Source organism: Homalodisca vitripennis, chromosome 2, assembly GCF_021130785.1.
Source record: "Homalodisca vitripennis isolate AUS2020 chromosome 2, UT_GWSS_2.1, whole genome shotgun sequence".
Lineage (NCBI taxonomy): Eukaryota > Metazoa > Arthropoda > Insecta > Hemiptera > Cicadellidae > Homalodisca > Homalodisca vitripennis.
Window position 1 is genome coordinate 145,391,918 of NC_060208.1, and position 21,223 is coordinate 145,413,140.

Consider the following 21,223-nt stretch of genomic DNA (forward strand, 5'->3'; position numbering starts at 1 on the left):
CTGTAATAAAATATTACACGATTGGAATTAACACATAAGATTTTGACTGAAGTTCCAACGGTCCCAGAAGTACCTCCTCAATGTCATTAACACCCTTTTGCGTCCAAAACGATTGTTTTGCTCAAACTTTTGATCTCCAGTTTCAGAGTTAATTAAAAAATTGGGGCTAATGCCTCGGTTGAGTAGGATTGCCATATGGGACATGTGGTACAATCATAATTGTCTCAGTGGAACAAGAATCAACAGGCTATCATATCACCTAATTGACGCTTTAATGTATTCCAGTGCATTCTAAATGAAGGTACTACACGGACGAACTGAACAGTTATGTTTGAATATAAATCAGTATGGTTTCCGATTAGTACAAGCTTCTCCATGTTAGTCAGGAAAACGTTCGTTCAATAAAACTCCTCATTAAGTCAGATAATTAGATCCGCAATTACTTTTTTCGATGCCCTCTTTATGACATTTTGCAGATAATACATCTCCGGAAGAATTCTACCAATTAATTTCCTTTATTTCCTCCTGGAGAGGACGCAAAGACATCTGGCAGTATTAAATAACTGAGCAGACAGCACGTGTTACCGTGTCTACCTTTCATAAGGGGCCTGACAATGGTCTTTGAAATGCTTTATTAAATCCGATGTTTTGATGTCATATCTTCCGCCTCGATGCCACTATTGTCAAGAGCTTAATTAGAGACCTGTATTGATCAGTAGCGGTAATCAGATTGTACATCAAGACGGTGTGCGAATGACAGGGCGTCTACGAGGGCGGTGCTCCGGTGGGGCGGCGAGGCAGGACTAGTGGCGGGCGGTGGGGGCGGCAGCAGCGGGTAGGGGGTGGCGCGCGCATACGTCGGACCTGGCAGTGTTGTCGCGCCGCGCTCTCAGATAGGACGTACGTCTCTCTGCGCTCCCGAGATCGTGATTATAAGAACAGCTAATTAAGGTTGTCAATAATATCATTTAACTTAATTTAAATTATAATACTTGGACAGGAACATAAAATACTTTAAATGTTTATACGATATAACGATACGAAACTTTTAAAGGTTTTATACTAAAAAAAAAACAGAAACATTTACAAATTTTAAATGTAAGAAAACGATCGTTATTATAATAAGAGAATTCGGGAAAAAAGAAGTACAAATAGCGTGTTCCAGACAGCTTACAGAATATATTGAGCTACTTAGTAAATTTTTACTTATGTTACAATTAAAACTAATTATTTTTAGGACACTTTTGAACCATAGCGTGTACACTGTAATACACTTTCTAAGCTCTATACAAATTTATGCATAATAAATATAACAATTAATTAGCTTTTTCTAAAAAGACTCAAAAATAAAAGTTTTTGATTATTTTACTAAAACTGAAATAAACTACTTACGCTTATCCATATGTTATTAAAAATAGCAATATTCATGGAAAGCATGATCCTTATTTTTACACCGTTTATATAGTGTACGAGTTCATTAGACGGTTTGGTTATTTATTCCTTTAATCATTGCAAACACATTTTCTATAAGGTTTTAAAAGGCAAATAAAATATTACTATTTTATTAAACTGTAATATTATTAACATTACTTATTATGGGTCTACAAATAATATGAAGTTTCTTTTAACAAAGTTCCCTCGATATTCCTCATTTTGACTCGGATTTTAAATTCTTCTTGTACAAAAACGTTTTACCGCCAATTGGCCTTATTTATCGATGTTGCGTGAAAGTATATATATTCTGTCAGTTATGTTATATTCTACATGATATCACAGATCATCAAACAATCATTAATTTACTCATATTTTCTGCGTAACAATATCCGTCGTGGAGATTTTAAATAGAAATATTTTTAACCGTCACTCAACAACTATGAGTTTTAAAATATTTGATAGAAACTATTAATGTAATAAAATAAAAACTGTTAAATCTTAACAGCAGATCAAAAGGCAATGACACATTAAGTTTACTCCAACGAAAGTTGTGATATTCCATAATCACCCAAAAATTCTAACTGCGGTAAACATTTCTCTTTTGCAAACTGAAGCACTGAAGCTTATGAATATGAGAATGTAATTACAACCGTTTCTAAAATGAGCAAATAATGTGAACAATACATTCATATTTCATTTATTGTTATTATTCCTTACCATAAATACTGTAGAGTAATAATTCAAATAGGTTGTATTTTGAGAATAGGTCTTTTATAGCAATGTTATAAATTTTAATAAAAACATTTTTAAATAATGTCGGGTTTTTCATAGTTTATTTTTTATCTAACAGTTATCCTGGTCATACAAAACTGTTACATCAATATAGCTTAACATATTATTATGCTAGATCCAAAGATATTATTGGAGAAATAAAAATTGCCATGTATTACAGGTCAAGTTCTTCCATAAAGAATTGTGTTTTTTAATGATAAACATTCATTTATAATCATAAAATAGCCATTTGTCGGATACATAGTATATATTTTAACTGATATTAAAACTTAAAGTATCGTAGTACCGTTTTCTTTAACAAATACTCAAAGAAATAATAGCCAAAGGTAATTATATAAAAACAGGTATTTAAAAACAACTTCGAATATAGGTAAATTTAGATATAAGTGGCATATATTTAATTTAAGTTTCATTTGGGAATGATTTAAATAAGTTATTACATTATATGTAACAACTTTTAACTTAAATAAAGACATATATACATCTTCAGTACAGTACCTATAAAAATCAAATCAACATAGTTACAACCGTAGTCTATTACTACTAGTGTGCGAGATACAACGATAGATCAGCCAATGGTGAGTAAGAATAATTATCTTCAAATATACACATGATATGTACAGTATATGGATATTACAACAACGCATAATTCTCAGCTACTACCACCAAGGAATTATTGCACTGTATTCCACAAAACTTTAAAATGGCCTTCCTTTTGAAGTTTAGATTTTGTATCCCAAACCTCTTAGACATTGTATCAATAAAAAGTGAAGTTTGAACAACCCAAACTTAGGGAAATACAAGAAGTAAAGGAATATTTTAATTAAGTTCAATTTTACAACAAGAGAGTTAAAAATAAATATATTTGAAGATTGCTACATGAAAATATTAATTGCAAGACACAGTAAAAAGGATCATCTAGGGCTTCTTCATCTATTCGTCCTACTGTGGGTCTTAAGTTACGATCTTTTGGAGGCCATTAGACACCAGTCTGGCTTACTGAATGAATAAAATTGTGTTAAACATATTTCAAAGATATTTCGTGATCTTAGTATGCCTTATAGACTAACACCAACACAAGTAAAGATTATGAGCAAGCCACGGAATTTAGGCCGCGATGTTAGCAGTGAACAGAGAAGAACAATTCTGATGAGGCATTGTACATCTCTTCTGTCTAAGGTCACTATGACACCTTTAGAATTTCTCTCCATTACGACTGTTGAAAATATTAAATAATCAGGTAATCTGAAACGATATACATATTTTCCTTAGGCACTCAAGCTGTTGGTCTCATAGTAGATACTTCGATAACATTTTCCGTGCTAAATATCACACTGTGATCCACGCGAAAAAGAGTGGGAATTCTGTGGTGGTAGGAATGCATGACTGATCATTCTGCATGGTTATTCTAGGGGAGCTATTATATTAGGATTCCTGAAAAGGTTATAACAAAGTGAAAAGCATTGCTCGTGCAATAGGTATCGTTTAGTGACTCCAAGTTGGACACTATATGATCTGCAGTTCTTATGACAGCAGATAAATATATTATCAAAGACAGTTATCCGTCCATAAACATGTTAGAAATTATGATTCTTAGGTTAAAGGTTATATTAAATGTAATTATGCAAGACTCTTAATTTTCCTAAGCTCATTGCACACCAAACGAGATTTCGACCATGATATATCACAAGAAAGCACTCCATTGATGTCGATGCTTGAAAATATCGCTACCAGGCCTGTCACAAGGATAGAATAGTTCAGATATGTGTTCTGGATAGTATTTCTTAGACATTTATATTGTTATGTTCCTTAAATAATGACTAGCAGGGCTTAAAAAATCACAAATTTCAGTTCATCCAGCCGATTAGTGAATAATAGACTCGTGTCTTAAGAGTGGTATTGAGGGTATAATTTCACTAGTAAATCAGTTATTTGACACACATGTTTATAGAATCCTTGTTATATATCTTCGGCTAGGAATATAATTATCATCGAGTGTTCCCTTTCTCTCAAAAGTAGGATGAAAAAGATTATATAATAGGAAAAAAATGTTGGCTTTCAGAAACATAATTTTGTCAGTCTGAGGAAAGTAACTTGACAAAAAATTACCTCATAATAGGTTATAATTTCGTTTTCACCCAGATAAAAAATAAAACTTAGCTATGTTTTAATACCTACAATGTATTTTGTAACTTTAAAATATTATTATGTTAGGCCTACTTTGACTTTATTATCCCAGTCATAAAAATAATCGTAAGCAAACTACAGCGTAAACGTTTGATGCACTTTTTTCATGAGAAATAAATCTGAAAAGGTTATTTCTCTCCAATTAATAGCGTTAGATAGTTTGGGTGAAAAAAATATATGTTTATTTTTGTTGCATCTATCAAAAAAAAAAAAACTTATGTTTGTTACATACCTTGTATGTAAGTATGTACCTTGTATGTAAATTGGACCTGTGACACTATCTAACAACTGAGATAATACAGGCGATGTAATTTCTTTTATGTTTGTAAATACACTTTTTATGTACTTAATTTAATTTTTGAACAGAATTATTGTAAATCACTCACAACAATGGAATAATTTATATTATATCCTACAAAGTAAATACTTGGAAAATACAATCTGCATAGAAAATAAAATTATTTGAAATCGCCATAAAAGTGTTTTAAATTATTGTTACAAATAATTATTACATTAAATACACTTTTATTTTGTGTTTCGTCATTTATTTTAGTTTCATTTGTATGGTATATTAGTTACAAGTGATGAGATATACAATCCTGCTACTAATGGATTAAACAACGATAAGTGGTACTATAGGAGTTGAGAGAAAACATTATGTCCTCAGCCTATCTTGCTTCTTTGAACTGAATCTGGAAACAAATATCGTCATTGAAAGTAATACTATAATTAGTAGTTGTAGTTTGAAGTAGTTCTTTGCGTGTGAATGCTTATTGCATGAATGAGGCTAGAAAAATTATGAACGCCAGCTAAGTTACCAACGGACATATAAGGATATTTTGACGTATTCATAAACTTGTAGGGCCAGTGTTTACCAATCACTTGGTAAGGCGACCTTATTACCATCGAATATTTCTCTTAACAATACTGCATTAGCACCAGAAGTGACTGAACTGACAAAGATATCCCCTTATACCTTGAAGGTCAATGAAAATCTTTCCGTGTGAGTCTTCACGACTTGACCAGTCTCATTGTGACACCCAGACAAGTTATTCAAACGTATGACAGAAAAATAATGGTCACATTTTTGAAGCTTTGGTTTATACCTCACGTTTGATTTCTTACTTCAAATTGCGAACTAATTTTTCATGTAATTGTACTTTGAAATTACTAAACCGAAAAATTAAACAGTACACTATTACCCCTATGTTAAACTCAGTATATGAACCTTACAAATATCGGTCCTGAATGTGTATGAAATAAAGTTGAAACTTTTGAAAATATGTTAGAGATGTTAATTCTATCCCTTAAATTTCATTTCCGGTTAGTATTCCAGATTTACATTTTTTTTTAGAAAATATTGTTTTGAAAAATCTTGTCCCAGGAAGTTGCTTTGTATAGCAATAAAATACAAATATCGATGTTTTATATCATACTATCTATCTCTAGTAAGCAAAGGTCAAATTTATATTATACTACCAAGTACCCGCGGCCTCGCAGGAAATTTCTCTGTAAACTTTCATATGTATGATTAAATAGCTCCAACGGTTCCAAAGTCGAAGACGGACGTTTCTAAGTGAAAGTACTTATGATGTAATACGATTGACTGTATTTTTTAAATGTAGGCATATATCACGCATACCATTCAGATATATATATATATATATATATATATATATATATATATATATATATATATATATATATATATATATATATACATATGTATACATATATTAGGCGTTCATGCTTAAGAGGAAACTATATAAATAATTGAGTGGATATTACAAATGATACATTTTGTATTTCAGCTATTATGTAAAACACTTTTAAGTTTAATGGTAAAACAAAGAAAACATGTTCGTCGTATATGTATATAAACTACCTGGTTGCCTAGATTTAAAACCTATCTGAAACAACTATTTAAATATTCCTTAAATTTACTACATAATAACTCCTGTTACGTTGAAGGAATTTTCTAAATAATTTTTATTACTTTCAACAGCATGTGCAGGTATTGTCTCTCAATATTTATTTTCTTAATCTTACAAGACATTTTATAAGTTTAGGTACTACATACTTTGGATTGAGAAGCATTCAACAGTTAAATATCTTCTTATTCCAGCGTTTGTATGCCTCTTCTTGTATGGCATACTCTTTACTAGGTTAAGTCTATGAATTTTATCAATATTATGCACATAAATAATTGTATCCCTCAAAAGTGCAAAATAGACGCGATGTTGTATTTATTTGCGATTCCACTTGCTAATAGTCAGTAACTAATTGCGGCTGCCTCAAATTATTGTCACAGAGTTAATTGTGCGTTGAGTCAGGATCAGTTTTTATCCTTGAGCTACTTTAAATAGGCTATGCCTTCCCTCATTGTCTAATGAAACCAATTTTGAAGTACGCTACATGTACATATTCACAATTTTGTTCATTTAGTAGCCTACATGTCGAGAATAATTCAGAACCAATTAGTCTCAATTAGCACTTGCTGCCATCTGTAATAAAAATTGGATAATATTTCTTCTCTTTGTTAATACTTGTATATGTATTACAATAAGACTATTGTTTTTTAATACAAAATACTGAACAATTGCTGTAAGTCGCGTATTAAGACTCGAACAACTGTAAAATAAATAGTAAATAAATTTTCTTTAAATTGCTTGAAGAGTATTTTAGCGTTATATTTTGGAATAAAATATGACTTTGCATTATTTAGATTTCTATTTAATGTGCATGTCCATTTCTGTTAACTGGGTTTTCTGTGATAGTATTAACAAATCTAGACATCTGCACAGTCATTCGCATGGATAAAGGATAACCACTAATTTTATGTGGTTATCAGACTATTCGCTAATTAACGGAATATCTAGTCCAATATATTTAACAAAACGCAAACAACAAAATATTTATAATATAAACTGAAAACTAAATGTGATTGTTGGGTAGTAACAATCCTTTTACTGTATGAGGAGTAAAATGCAAAAGTTGCCAATTAAGACGAAGAACCAATGTACGAATGTAGGATAATGTAATGCTGTACCGGTCGCGGGTGGCGCATGGTCCACTCGCAGTCGGCCGCTGATGTTTCAATTTACTCAGTACGCACTTTGCCGCCGTGGCGTCTATATCGGGGTTGTTGCCGTCGCTCCCTCGCCACACTACGTTATCTCGTCCCTCGACGCTCTTCTTTCCTCACTCAGGTATAAAAAAATAATTATTTATTAAGTTTAATTTTTTTGTTTTATCAATATTAAAAATTATCCATAAAGTATTTTAATGTTGTCGGTTTGGTTTTTAATAATATTCTTTTTTGAATATTTACATCAGAAGATGTTACACACACACACACACAAACACACACACACACACATATTTTTTTCAATAAACATTGAATCACAAAAAGTACTTGCTCCGCCGGGACTATTGCTCTATTGAACTACTGCTTTGTTCTATTCCACTAAACAATCAAAAACAAAAACGTATAACGAATATCTAACAAAGCATTATAGTATTGTTATAATGTATTAATTAATTACAAACGGAATATGCTGATTTATTCAAATGCAACATTAATCGTTTCATGTACTAGGTTTATAACCTGTATGCTACTGCTATTGATATGCTAAATTACAACTGTGTAACGCAGGTTATGTTGATGTGTGCACTGAAGTATTCATATTGCCCTATAAAGCTGTAATCAACTACTAAAGCTTCCGTACAAAGGACTAGAATTACTGATTTATCAAAGAGCAACATGAACTGTGCGTTATTAGACTACAACAATATATTGTTATATGATAAAATTAAATTGTGTTCAGGTAAACAGTTTCCTTGTTACATAGCCTGCATCACTTCAGAGGTTTTATATTATATTAGGGTTGTTATTAAAAATAAACGTTTGGGATTGTATGTTTACATGATTTAGAAAACGTTTTATACAGAAGTTACCTATAAATTCCTGGATTAAAAATGTAATTTTATATTTCACTTGGGTTTGTAAATTGAACGATTTTGTACTGCAACAAAATAAAACTTTTCAATTTTTGTCAAAATTTGAAATTTTCTATAATTATTCAGAGATATTATAAAGTCTATTACAAAGAAATATAAGGGTGAATTTTTAAATTGAAGCGTTTTTAGTGGTTTCATAAAACGAGTTTTTATTTAATATCTTAGTGCTAACTAATTTAAATTAAGCTTCCTTGAAATGAAAGCGAAACGAAGTTACACAAGAGTTCATAATAACATCTTGTTTGACAAATAGTTACTATTACTTTAGTATTTTTAAAGTTTGTATGTTCATATTTTAGGTAACAAAAATTAAAGATTTAACAAAAGTTATTTGTTTGAATAACAGACACCTCTGTATACAAGGTTAATTTTCTTGAAAGATGTTAGTATTAATTAAGTTATGGGCTTTAATATAACAGTTAAATTTGTTTCAGTAGTGATGCACACTTTATGATAGTTGTCATAATAAAACTCATAGTATAACAGAGGAGGAAAATTTGGGATTTATCATGCAGTTGCAAACTTAATTTAATGGGCGACTTTTTACTACGATATATATATATATATATATATATATATATATATATATATATATATTTGATATAATATCAATATGACAATGGAATGTTTGCTATATAACTGGAGTTCAGACTTTAAAATGTGTGTATTTTAGGAAAGCATCTGTTTTATAATATTTAGTTGATTAACTGTTCCTTATAAAATCAACTTCATTAGAATTTCTAGTTATTGCATTGCATGGTTGTATAATTTGTATATATATTTTACCCTCATTAAATTATCTTATCGTATTGAGAAAAATTAATTCGCCCTTAAGACTAACAGCAACAATTTTAAATTCAAAAATCTATGTTAAAAGTTGTGAATATAGATGACTTTTTGGATTTCTCATTGAACAATCAACATGTAATAAATCACTGCCCTCTGTAATGAGGAGATTTTAATTATTAGTGCATAAATATAAATATTTTCTTTTTACATGAGACATTGTATGCTAATAATGATCTCACAAACGGTAATATAATACTATTATTACGGTGTCCTCAAACAAAACTTAGGATAGATAAAAATATTCTACCTGAACATATGCAGATTATGGATAAATGGATTAATATATCTATAACATTTGAATATACTGGGGAAAAGTCAGAATCGCCTTTAGAATTCTAAATGTAAACCACCATGGTTACACCACTGGAAAGATCGACTGGTTAGAGCTCATGTAAAATGAATTAGTACGATGAAAAATGTTATATTTTACTTAAGAGAATTTTATTTATAAAATAACAATCTTAAATTTACTGGCGTCTCAATGATTTTTTAACTACTTACATAACGCAGACGTGCACTCAGTGTATTCATGGCACAGGTTTGGTGCTACACATGAAGACATCAAAGGTATCCAGTCTGTATCATCGACTATTGTTACAGTATTCCATCACCCCAGCACAACCACACCTGCCTGATACCTCGACTCAAAACGAGATAGGCTAGCCTGTCAATAATTAGAGTATAAATTTGCTAGGAGTGCCACAAATATAGTTTATGTGTAACCAAATATATTTATAGGAGTTCATTTAGTACTCATGCATTTTTAAATAATACTAGTATATAAAAGAAGGACGTAGTGTTAATATGTTTTAAAGACTGTAGGATATTTTTTATGTTACATGGAATATACAACGGAGTAGGCGTTCTTTTCATGTAGTGTATGCGAGATTTAGTCTCCTTTCAATATAAATAATTAAATAAAGTTATATTATGTAATGCAATAATAAAAATCAGAAGAGAATTAAATTTCAAGCAGTTAAACTTGAAATCGGTTAATGTCGTTATCATCAAATTAAAAGATTTTTTTATCAGGAAGGACAGACCGGATGATATATAACAGGTTTCGTCAAAGTTACATGCAAAATGTTCAAATCTATAAATTTTTATTTCATACTATAAATATCCTTCAAGATGATAGTTAATTATATAAAATAAAAAATTTAAAGATCACAGTTATAAAAAGTAAAATTACGCCAGTCTAAACAGGATCGCGCTTCACGATGTTTAACTAAATGCCATGTACTACATGCACCATCATCGAACTTGATGTTGTCTATGTATTATATAAAAGAATTCCTCCTTCCAGAAATACGATATTTGAAGCCTATATGCCAGGGAATGTGTTACTGTATTAAACTCACACGGTAAAATAACATAATATGGATTATTTGTATGGTGGGACGAAACATGTTTTTCTATCTTAAAAGGTAGCCTAAATGACAGTTTTAAAGTCAAAAAATAAATGAAACATAGTGTTAATATAAATTGTTTTCTGCATAAAACACCTCAACTTATAATACTGCCTATCCAAGTGCGTTTTCTCAAGGTGGGTAATGAAGCAGGGAACTTTATGAGACCAAGGCTTTTTATGAGGATAGAAGTACAAAACTGCGACAAAGTTGGACTTTTTCACCCACTTCACCGCAGCTTCCACACACGGCAGCATCTCTCAACTTTTAGACACCTAATCCTTATTGAAACTTTTCCTTTTATTTGTTGTTTCTCTCTTAAAGTTGCGTTTGCTAATTAGCATATCTAACAATACAAGTTAAATTAACATGAAGTGTTAAATAGTTAAGGATAGTTAATTATTTTTATTTTAGAAGAGTATATTTATTACAGTACGAATTTTACGATAGTATTTTATTTAGTTAATATCATGTATATATATATATATAAAACAATATATATATATATATATAAAATAATGATACTATATATATATATATACGTTAGTATACGTTCAAATGTTTATCCTTTATATGTGGTCCATTACATGGCTTAGGTTTACATCATACGTCAGCGGGTAGCGAATGAAACATTCATAAAAGTCTTAAACAATTATAATCTTTATTTTCATATCAGGTTTCTATAAAAACCTTAAGTCAATACCATTCATATGATTTCAATAATGATACTATCTCATACACGATCATAAATACCGTAGTCATATGATTTTACATACGAATATTTGATTAATTACAGAAAACATTCATTACACGTTAGAGCCCTTCGTTACATTTATTTTATTTTGGAATTATTTTGCAATTTATATTCATGATAAGGATTACAAACGCGATTATAAACACTAAAATAGCACAATATTAGATCAAAATATTAACATGACACTTATACTCCTTATTGTGCAGTTTATCTTTTTCACTCGATTGTATAGATCAACTAGTCTATTTAAAAAAATTACAAGTCTCTAGTCACTGTTTTGGGGCCACTGGACGTTTATAATTACAAAATACTATAACAACGTAAACTATTGTAGTTGGGGACGAAACAAGATTCGTGCCATTTCTAAACAACTACAAAACCCTTGAAACTAAGTAACCTCAACTGAATCCTAGGATTAGTGTCAGTGACTCTAACTGAGAGGTCCCTTTATATCATTTAGTGAAATGCATTAAAATATATTGTCAGAACGTCATTAAAACTACCAAGCACTAAAACCATACTGCAACTATTTCCAGTGCGTAATTTTGGTATGAGAAAATGTAATAGGATGTCACTGAGTTAGTTATGGAAAGTATGATATTTAGACATACAAATATCTGGTAACCAGTATCATTTACTGTCACCGTGGCTTGAATAATTATTGGTATGTCATTCTTTTCGCATATTTTACCAGATATTTCCCACGAGTCTTAGCTCATGTGTTATTTGTAATCAGTAATGTCAGTAACTATTATTCTGTAAATACTGTACACTTCCTTCAGTTTGGTCCCCAACGATAAACTTTAAAACGTAAAATCATTCTTATTTATCCCACACCGAAGAAACAATTGATCGCATTGACAATGTGTAACTAATGTTTCAGCATCTAAATATAAAACTGCACTTAGTAGGATAGATAGTAGAATAGATAATGCATTACAAGTTTTATTTAATACATACGTAGAAAATTTACGGAAAACATTGACATACATACGTTAGACTGGAAATAATCACCACAGTTATAATACGTCTACTTTCAGCGCTTTTATTCCACCGCAGGTTTTAGGAGCCGAGAATAAGTCCTAATTTCCGGCTTTGCCTTACTTTTCAATAGATCTACATCGGTGCTAAGTCTTCGCTGTACGTCAACCGGTATTTAAATAATGTCTGGGTCAAAATATCACGGCTTGTTCACAAAGTAACTTTACAACCTGTCCTGTTTACTAATAGTAATTACGACTAGTTTAGTACTTTAATTGGAAAAATGCCTACTATGTGGGCCACTCGAACCCGCTGCCTTTGTTTGTACCCTAGGTATTTGTTTCTCTCAAACAATAATATCTGTTAACATAATAGAGTACAATATGCAGTATGCTCCTGCTTCCTAATCCCTGTTCACTAAATCCTGGGTCCAGTCTAACAATTATATCACTATTTATATATGTAATCAGTATCCTATGCCTCGACAGTGAAAACGAAAGAAATGTTCCTATACTCCTCAACCATTTTATGTCATAAGAAATTACATTTAGTGTCACAATATTTCTTTGTGAATTAATTTGCAACGATCATGGATTTACTGCGCTCTCTTGATTTGTGAAATCGTAGTCACAAAGAGCATCGTTCATTGAATCGCTTCAGCTGCTGTAAAATTTGTCGTCACACAATGTGACCAATGAAAAGAATCCAATTTCAGTTTTAATTTTTATTGCCGTATGAAAGAAAACCTATTTCTTGTATTAATGTAACTGGTTTCAATTTGATACTGCAACCGTCTAAAATGAAAGTTATTTAGTACTATTATTATATAATGTTATACGATATTAATATGTAGTGCTTGGCGATATGATAATGTTTATGGTTTTCTTAGTTTTAAAACAATATTAAATAACATTTCTATTTACATTTTGCTAGAAACTTTACTAATACGTACATGGACAAGAAGACATTTATGATGGCGAAAACCACCCATTGAATTTTGTTGAGTATTATAGAAGTTAACCACATAAGTGGCTTATATTTACGTGCAAGCCTATTTAATTAAGTATGCTTATTTAATTAAGATATGAAGTACACACTAATTATCTTCTAGGCTATTTACTTTTCAGAATATGTTGTGTTGTTGAATGTTTGAGTAAAATCTGTTGCATTAAGGAAAAGTATTTATTTTCTATAAATTTTTATATTTAGTTTCTAATTATAATATCACTGATGACCTGTACTTTCTCATTTAATTTTGTCTAATGAAAATGTTTACGATTTTTGTGATCGTTTGTTAAAGTGAGCATATTATGTGTCCTTACTGACATGCACGTACTCTATATATTTCGCATGCCCCGTACCTGGTGAACTGAACACATAATACAGTTTTACCAATATTCTGGAGATGTTTACACACATGTTGGAGATCTCGGCTCAGCCCGTAGCGTCGCTTGGTTGTCGGACAAAACTACATTGTGTCCCAGTATTGAATCGTTTTTCGATATCCTTCCGTACGTGACGCAAATTTTGATAACATGAGCAGACTTGCATTATGTTAAAATGTTGTTTCTGTTCAACGTTTGCAGTCAAGTTATAATTTTTTATTATAACAGTTAGGTAATACAAAGTATGTTCGTCGTGATAATTAAATAGTGATGTCACAATATAATCTCTTTCACATATAAAATCATATGTTGCGTTTAAATGCGTTTAAAATGCTTAGTTGTCCACGGTTATAGACGTTTTAATATAAGAACCATATTTTTTTGTTATTACCATGACATTTAAAAGCAACAGTATAATTCTGACGAAAGTTCGGTGTCATTAAATAAAATAAAAATAGCATTTGGAAATTTGTAGATGTTCTATAATGCGTTAGATTTTAGACACTAACTTAGTTTTTTTAGTTTTTTGGGTTACATTTTACAGAATATACTAAAGTTACACTAATGAATTGGGAATTTGAGAGTGATTAGGTTACTGTAAGAAATGTCATGTAATGCAGTGCTGAAAAAATACTATACCATACAAAAGTAACCTTTACCTAAAAGTAGTAAGCAATTAATTATTAAGTAACCATATAAAAACATTTACCAATTTCCATTTTGTTCAAATAATACTATAAAGTTAGTATTTATATATTTTTAAATTTAGTAACAGCTATACTTAATTATTATCAAAACATATAACTGGCAAATTAGAGAGAAATTATATTCCCTTAATATTGAATGCATTTTCAATTTTCTTTCTTTAATTCCAAAAAATTGATTTTATATAATTTGTAGAGCCTAATCAAGTTTAAGGACATACAATCAAACATTGATAGGTCCATCATTTTTAATTCGAAGATTTAGATATAAAAAACTTCTATTTTGACAGTCTACCTCAACAAGGAAAGAATACGCCACATCGCGTATCAGGATTCGACGAGTTTGTGTGCAAAATGTCTAAAGCTCATTTTATTTGCAACATGTGCTATAGACTAACATACAGAAATACATTTTTACATCACCTTGGCAGATAAAATAGAAATTGTTTCAGCATACTTAATTAAATAGGCTTGCACGTAAATATAAGCCACTTATGTGGTTAACTTCTATAATACTCAACAAAATTCAATGGGTGGTTTTCGCCATCATAAATGTCTTCTTGTCCATGTACGTATTAGTGAAGTTTCTAGCAAAATGTAAAGTCTGCAGATTTTTTTCTGGAAATATTTATTAAGTAGGGGTTTCATAGCAATGCATAACAAAAGTCTAGACAACGTCAACAAATAGTATGTTGGGGCAGTGAAGATGCATATGGTAATATGACACACACTAAAATTGCATATGCTTGTTTACATAAAATGACACAGTTTTTTAATTTCCCCCCCTGCAGTCATAGTTACCCATAATACTAAGTTAAAAATTATTTATCTAATAAATTATTGAGTAGTACTTCGGAGTATATTTTATATACTCATGGTACTACATCATGGGATTTAACTTTATATGTACAATTTGAGCATTGACGGAATTAATCATTAAATCTCCTATCCGTAGGTTCTATAATTTTAATTTTTATGTGGACTGGATGTCCATTTAAAATTGTTTTGTAATTTCACAAGCAGAAAACTTAAAGTAAAGGTATGAAAATAAGTTAACTAAGCTATCAACAATAGTAATCTAAGATGTTAAGACATTATAATACATTTTTTGTTGGATGGTTACGTTACGTTTGTTTCAAACGCCTGTTTTAGTTCTGCCCTATTTTAGGTAGGTAGTCCCAAATGACTACTCACTGTTTTTAAATATTAAAATTTTGCGCCCCAACATCAAGGGAATACCCATAGCGGCAGGCACTAACCCACACTGGCGCCGGCTGGTTAATTCAACCTCGATGTTCTGCTTTAAATTAATATTTGCCCATCAAAACCAGAGCGCCTTCCATCCATCATGGAGACTGCCGGCTTATTAGTTTGTCCAGGGGAAAACCCTGCACATTTCTTCCTATAGAGCTCCCCTGGTAGTGCTTAGACCAAAATTTACTATAAATTGAATACCATTTATGAACTATTGTCTTCATTTCTATAATGATATTTTTATAACCATACGATTTAAATATAATAATACAATTTGTCTTCAAAATATAACCTACAAACGAGGAAATTAATTAGCAAAGCACAAATAAAAAGTACATTATTTGGCACAGTTAATAGTCGTTTATAAAAAAATATATTTTTAGAATATTAACTTTTGATAGTTATATGGCAATATTTCTAATACAAATTTAAGTAAACGTATCATTTTACATATATTACTTATTTAATATTTTTCTATTTTTTCTTCAAAAGGCCTCACAAAAATAAAAGTTTTAAATATTTTTTTATGTGTTTGAATGTAATTACGTTAACAGTAGCCTATATAAGCTCCATCTTCAACATTCAATAAATGTGTTATTTACGTCATATAGTGTTCAGTGTGGTTTAACACTATTGCAAACCATTAACAATATGCAGGTAAAGTTTTAATTAAATTCCGTCATATTAATAGAGAAAATGGTATATTTTATAGTTAAATTCATACTTATTTTACAATTATCAAATAATATGTAATACGTATGATATGTATAATCTACATATACATTAGTTAGATAAAAGCTTTATGTTAGTTCTTCTAACTGCATAAAATATTTGAGTTATTTACTAAACTGCCCATGTATGGTTCTTTAACGGAACTTGATTAAATATATGGAAACAATAATTGTTTGCGATAAAAAAGAGAGGGTGGAATATTTTGTGAGGAGCATATGAAATTTATGTTAAATTAAAATCCAAAATATCACATGTAAAGAATCACGTATTTAGTTATAGTATCAGTAGTGTTGAAAATTTAAAATGTTGCAAGCTATATGTTATTTATTAATTGAAAGATTTTTTCCATGTAAATTGTGTTATTGGTGTGTTGTTTGTGAAATGATGTATTTCGATTGCCATCGTGGTAGCCCATAGAAAGAAATGTTGTTATTTAACTTAAATTTTATATTTAATAGAAATATTAGTATAAATCCGTTATGGGTGGACTTTAACTCTAACATTGCTGTGGTGGGTTGAACACGTAAATGACAACTGCCGCGCCATAATACTCAGTTTGCCCAGAGATGGCGTAGTGGAATGTTAAACATCGCATTTTCGCTGCAGAGATTTTGATTAGAAACATCGAATATCTTGTTACTGTGCAATGGATTCGTTAATACAGACCAGTATAATGTTGGGTGACTATATTTCGCGGAACAGAGTCAATAATGAATGTCAAACCTATCGAGCATCCCTATTCGGCGGATAGGGACTAAGATTATGTAGGATCGTCAGTCCTTCAGAGTCGTCTGTCCACTGAGCGGCACCCTGCAACAAAGACCCTTCGCAACAGCGAATTTGATTTGAGTTGAAGTTATACAATAATGATCAACTCATGAAAGTGGCTGTATGAATATGGTTATGATCACCGAAAAAGATTTTTGTGTAATAATACTAGATGTGTTGCTCCTTGATTGTGTTGTGCTCATGGTGTCATACAAGACCCATTTTCAATGCACGGGTATGTCATAAATAAAGATTAATGACAAATTAGACTATAACGGTTAATGAAGGTTTTAGAGATTTGAAGAATGAACATTTTTTAGACCAATTATAAGTACTTGGGTAATGTATAGATTCTGCAAATCTAAATAAATACAAAGTATGTACAAAACTTTAGAGATTATACTTATTTCAATAGTAACTGTTTTTCAGCGCCATCTTACGTTGTGTGTTATTTTGTAATTGAGATCTAAATAATTGATGTCATGTTATAGGCAATCTTCATAAGACTATATCTAACATAGAGTAATTATCACAATATTATCTTTGAGGAGAAGAATATGCTTAGTAATATCAATAACTAGATGATGAAGTATAATCCAAACGTGTTTACTGGAAACTATATTACGTTTCGAATACTAATCAAAAGTATTACACTAATTTTTAAAATTATTTTCATAGACTACTATAAGTCTTACAATATATTGATATATACATAAAAATTTGATGTCTTATAAATTGAGTCTTTGAGACTAACTATATTTAAAAATAATAACTAATAACTAAGTGAATAATAAATGCATACCCAAAATATTAATTAAGTCGTAATTCATTACTCTGTGTCTTTAATAGTGTATATCGGCTATATTACAAAAAGGACAGCTGTAACAAATTAGAGCAGTTTTGGAAATATCAAAAAGTAACTATCTCACATAATCTGTAATATTGATATTACAATAATCGTGGTTGTGACCTGTGATTACAGAGCTAGCCACACGACATTGAATGGCTTGTCGTACACTAGGAATAAAGTGAAAACGGCAGACGACATGTACGTGCGAAGGAAACTCAGGTATAACTCACAAGCCATCATCAGATCACACTAATGTACCTTTGATTCAGACCTCGCGTGCCCGGCTAGCCACCTACCTCCTCTTTTGTTGATCAGGTACTTCGTTACAGACATAATCTATAGCATGTCTGAGAAGAATCCACTGATTATCCTACAATCATGTTGCATTACTTATATTTTTGTATTTTTTTTATAAAAAAAGTAATTCAAATTAAAGTTTCTTGTAATAAATTCTTAATTTTTAAATTATTATAACTCTGAGTTTTAAAATAACATCTTTTAAAGATATTTTATTGCTTTTTCTAGACATGATTTGCCGATGATAAATAATTTGAAAGTATAAGAACATTTTGGATGCGTGCCATAGTTATATATCACAAGAATCAAACACTGCGTTTAAAAATTATTTTCTTCTCTTGCTTAAAATATGATAAATCATTTTAAACAATCACAATATAATGTATGGATCGACTCAATTTCTCACGTTCCTTGTTACGCAAGGTTATAAAAAAGCATGTGCGTACCTTTTTTGGTGTGTGACTTATTATGTTATCAAATTTTTTGGTTCGGTTGAGTTGATTTTAATTAAATTTGTTTACTTGTTATAATGTTTTAGGGGTTTTATACTCCCGAAGAAGAGGATGAATTCCAATACTCGAAACTTAGGAGTCGTCTTCTTGAAATATATGACAAATATGCGCTATCCTGTTAGTTTAATCTCCACTAATTAGCTTTTTGGGCTCTTATAAACATGCCTTTCTCATGAAAGTTTTGACAATACATAACCACTCATAGTTAATTAATGCATAAGATTCAATGATTATATCAAATCATTTTTTATTTATTAAATTACTATAATAACGAAGATGCAAGAGATACCACATTGGAGTCGATACCTCCCATTCTTCACTGACAGTGGTGCTTATCCTGCTTATAAATGTTGAGATAGGATCTGCTAATGAATATGACGCATCCTTGGTAAAGGCCTCTCTATGAATATTTTACACGTTTAAACCAAATTATTTGTACTATTTTCAATTATGAACCACGTCAGAGTACAATTCAAGCCGTTATTTAAATATTAATTGTGAATTATCTACATGTTTTAATTATGATACATTTATAGCTATGTTATATATTATTAAAGACTCATTTTTGAAAGTACCATACGCGCTTCATTCTTGTCTTGCCTGTCATCGAACACCACTGGCATGTGCAACGATCTTAAAACTAAAATAGAGGAAGGGTATTGTAGTAGGTTGATACTAATATTATTACCTGTATGAACAATCATCGGTAACCCAGACCCAGTGTCTGACAGAATTTAGTCATTTGTTCTAGTGAATTCACGCTAGTGGAACAAAGTGCATATTTTAAATATTGCATCAATTTTAATATTTTAATATTGTACCTTGCTCATGATAAGTCTTATTTTACTCCTGAACTAGTTTTATACTTTAAAAAATATTTTAATAATTTTTTTTACATATTGATGTAGTCAAGAGCTAAAAATAAATATCAAAGTTAATTTTTTACACTGAAGAACACAAATAATCAGTTGGTAATTAAGGTGGTTTTTATTTTATGCGATTATATTTTGAAAGTTTTGACCAACTGGTTTTCCGTAATAAGACAGTTAAATTTTCAGTAATAATCCTATTTTACTACTTTATAGACATTATATTATGTACAGGACACTGTATATTCCACATAAAATCTTCAAACATAAATGCAATAGAATTTAGGAAAATATCGTTTTTAGCACAACTTTATGAATACCGGAGTTTCTGATATGATAGCAATAAATCTTTGCAGATATCAATCTAAATGAGCGATGATGAGATATTGAGTGATTACGACAGTACAGTTTCTTTTCAAATATATTTAGATTTCTTTAACGATTCTAAATTTAATAAAGCTACGTAAATGATTCATTTAAACTACCAAAGCTTTGACCAGTACAATAAAACAATGGAAACTACATTGACATCTTAATGATTCATGATTGTTAAAAAATTTTCACGTGACCTCAGTATGGATTTGTGACAACAGTAGACCACACGTGGAGTATATGCTGATACGTATTCCAGCCACACCATAACTAGGTTAGTCCTGAGTACATCAGCATGTAGTGTAGACGTGTCATGCTCCAGGCTCCTGCCTCCTCGTCTCTACTTGAGATAACACCTGTCTAGATTAACTTATCAATCCGTCAGCACTGCCTCTCGAGCAATTATCGTCACGCTAATTAATTTATAGACTTTGAGTAACTAACTTAACCAAGATAATAAGCCTACACTCCATCAACTAAAACACTTTGTCTTTCCAATTATAGAATATACAATATAGATTATATACAGTACACAATTTATATATAATTAATTTATATATATATAAATAATATATAAATAATATATCTATATTATATAATAGTTAATAATTACATTTCTTGATAGAAGAACATAGACGGCCTGCTCTGTAACTTCTAGACTAGGAAGTCAGTACAGTTTATCATCGGACCAAGAGAAATCTGTGTACTAAGTGTTAAGTATTTTATCAAGAATTATCGTACACAAGGAAACGGACAGACACGATTTTGAGAATGTATTGTAGAAGCTAGTTTATCGTTATCGTTTATGGATACTTTTGACAAACTTTGGAAAATTCGGTAAAAATCGTTGAGAGTTACTATACATAGAGGATAAACACAAATTATAAAATATTTCCGTAGTGTACAGTAACAAATAATGTAGTACAGTGTATAAAAAACACTCATGGTGATGCAGAGAAGACAGAGAAGTGCTGCATGGTAAATGTGTTTACCAAGGCTTTATATAATTAAGTGTATAATGTAAATATGACCGGTTGATAGTCAAAACGTAGAA

General features: G+C 30.5%; 1 protein-coding gene across 1 annotated transcript in view; it reads left to right on the top strand.

The window, feature by feature from the left end:
* Positions 1-879: 879 nt before the first annotated feature.
* LOC124354846 (lachesin-like) overlaps positions 880-21,223 on the top strand; it is an 87,043-nt gene continuing 66,699 nt past the window's right edge. Inside the window, exon 1 of the mRNA XM_046805602.1 lies at positions 880-951. The gene's annotated coding sequence lies outside the window, so the exon portion shown is untranslated. The remainder of the gene's footprint in view (positions 952-21,223) is intronic.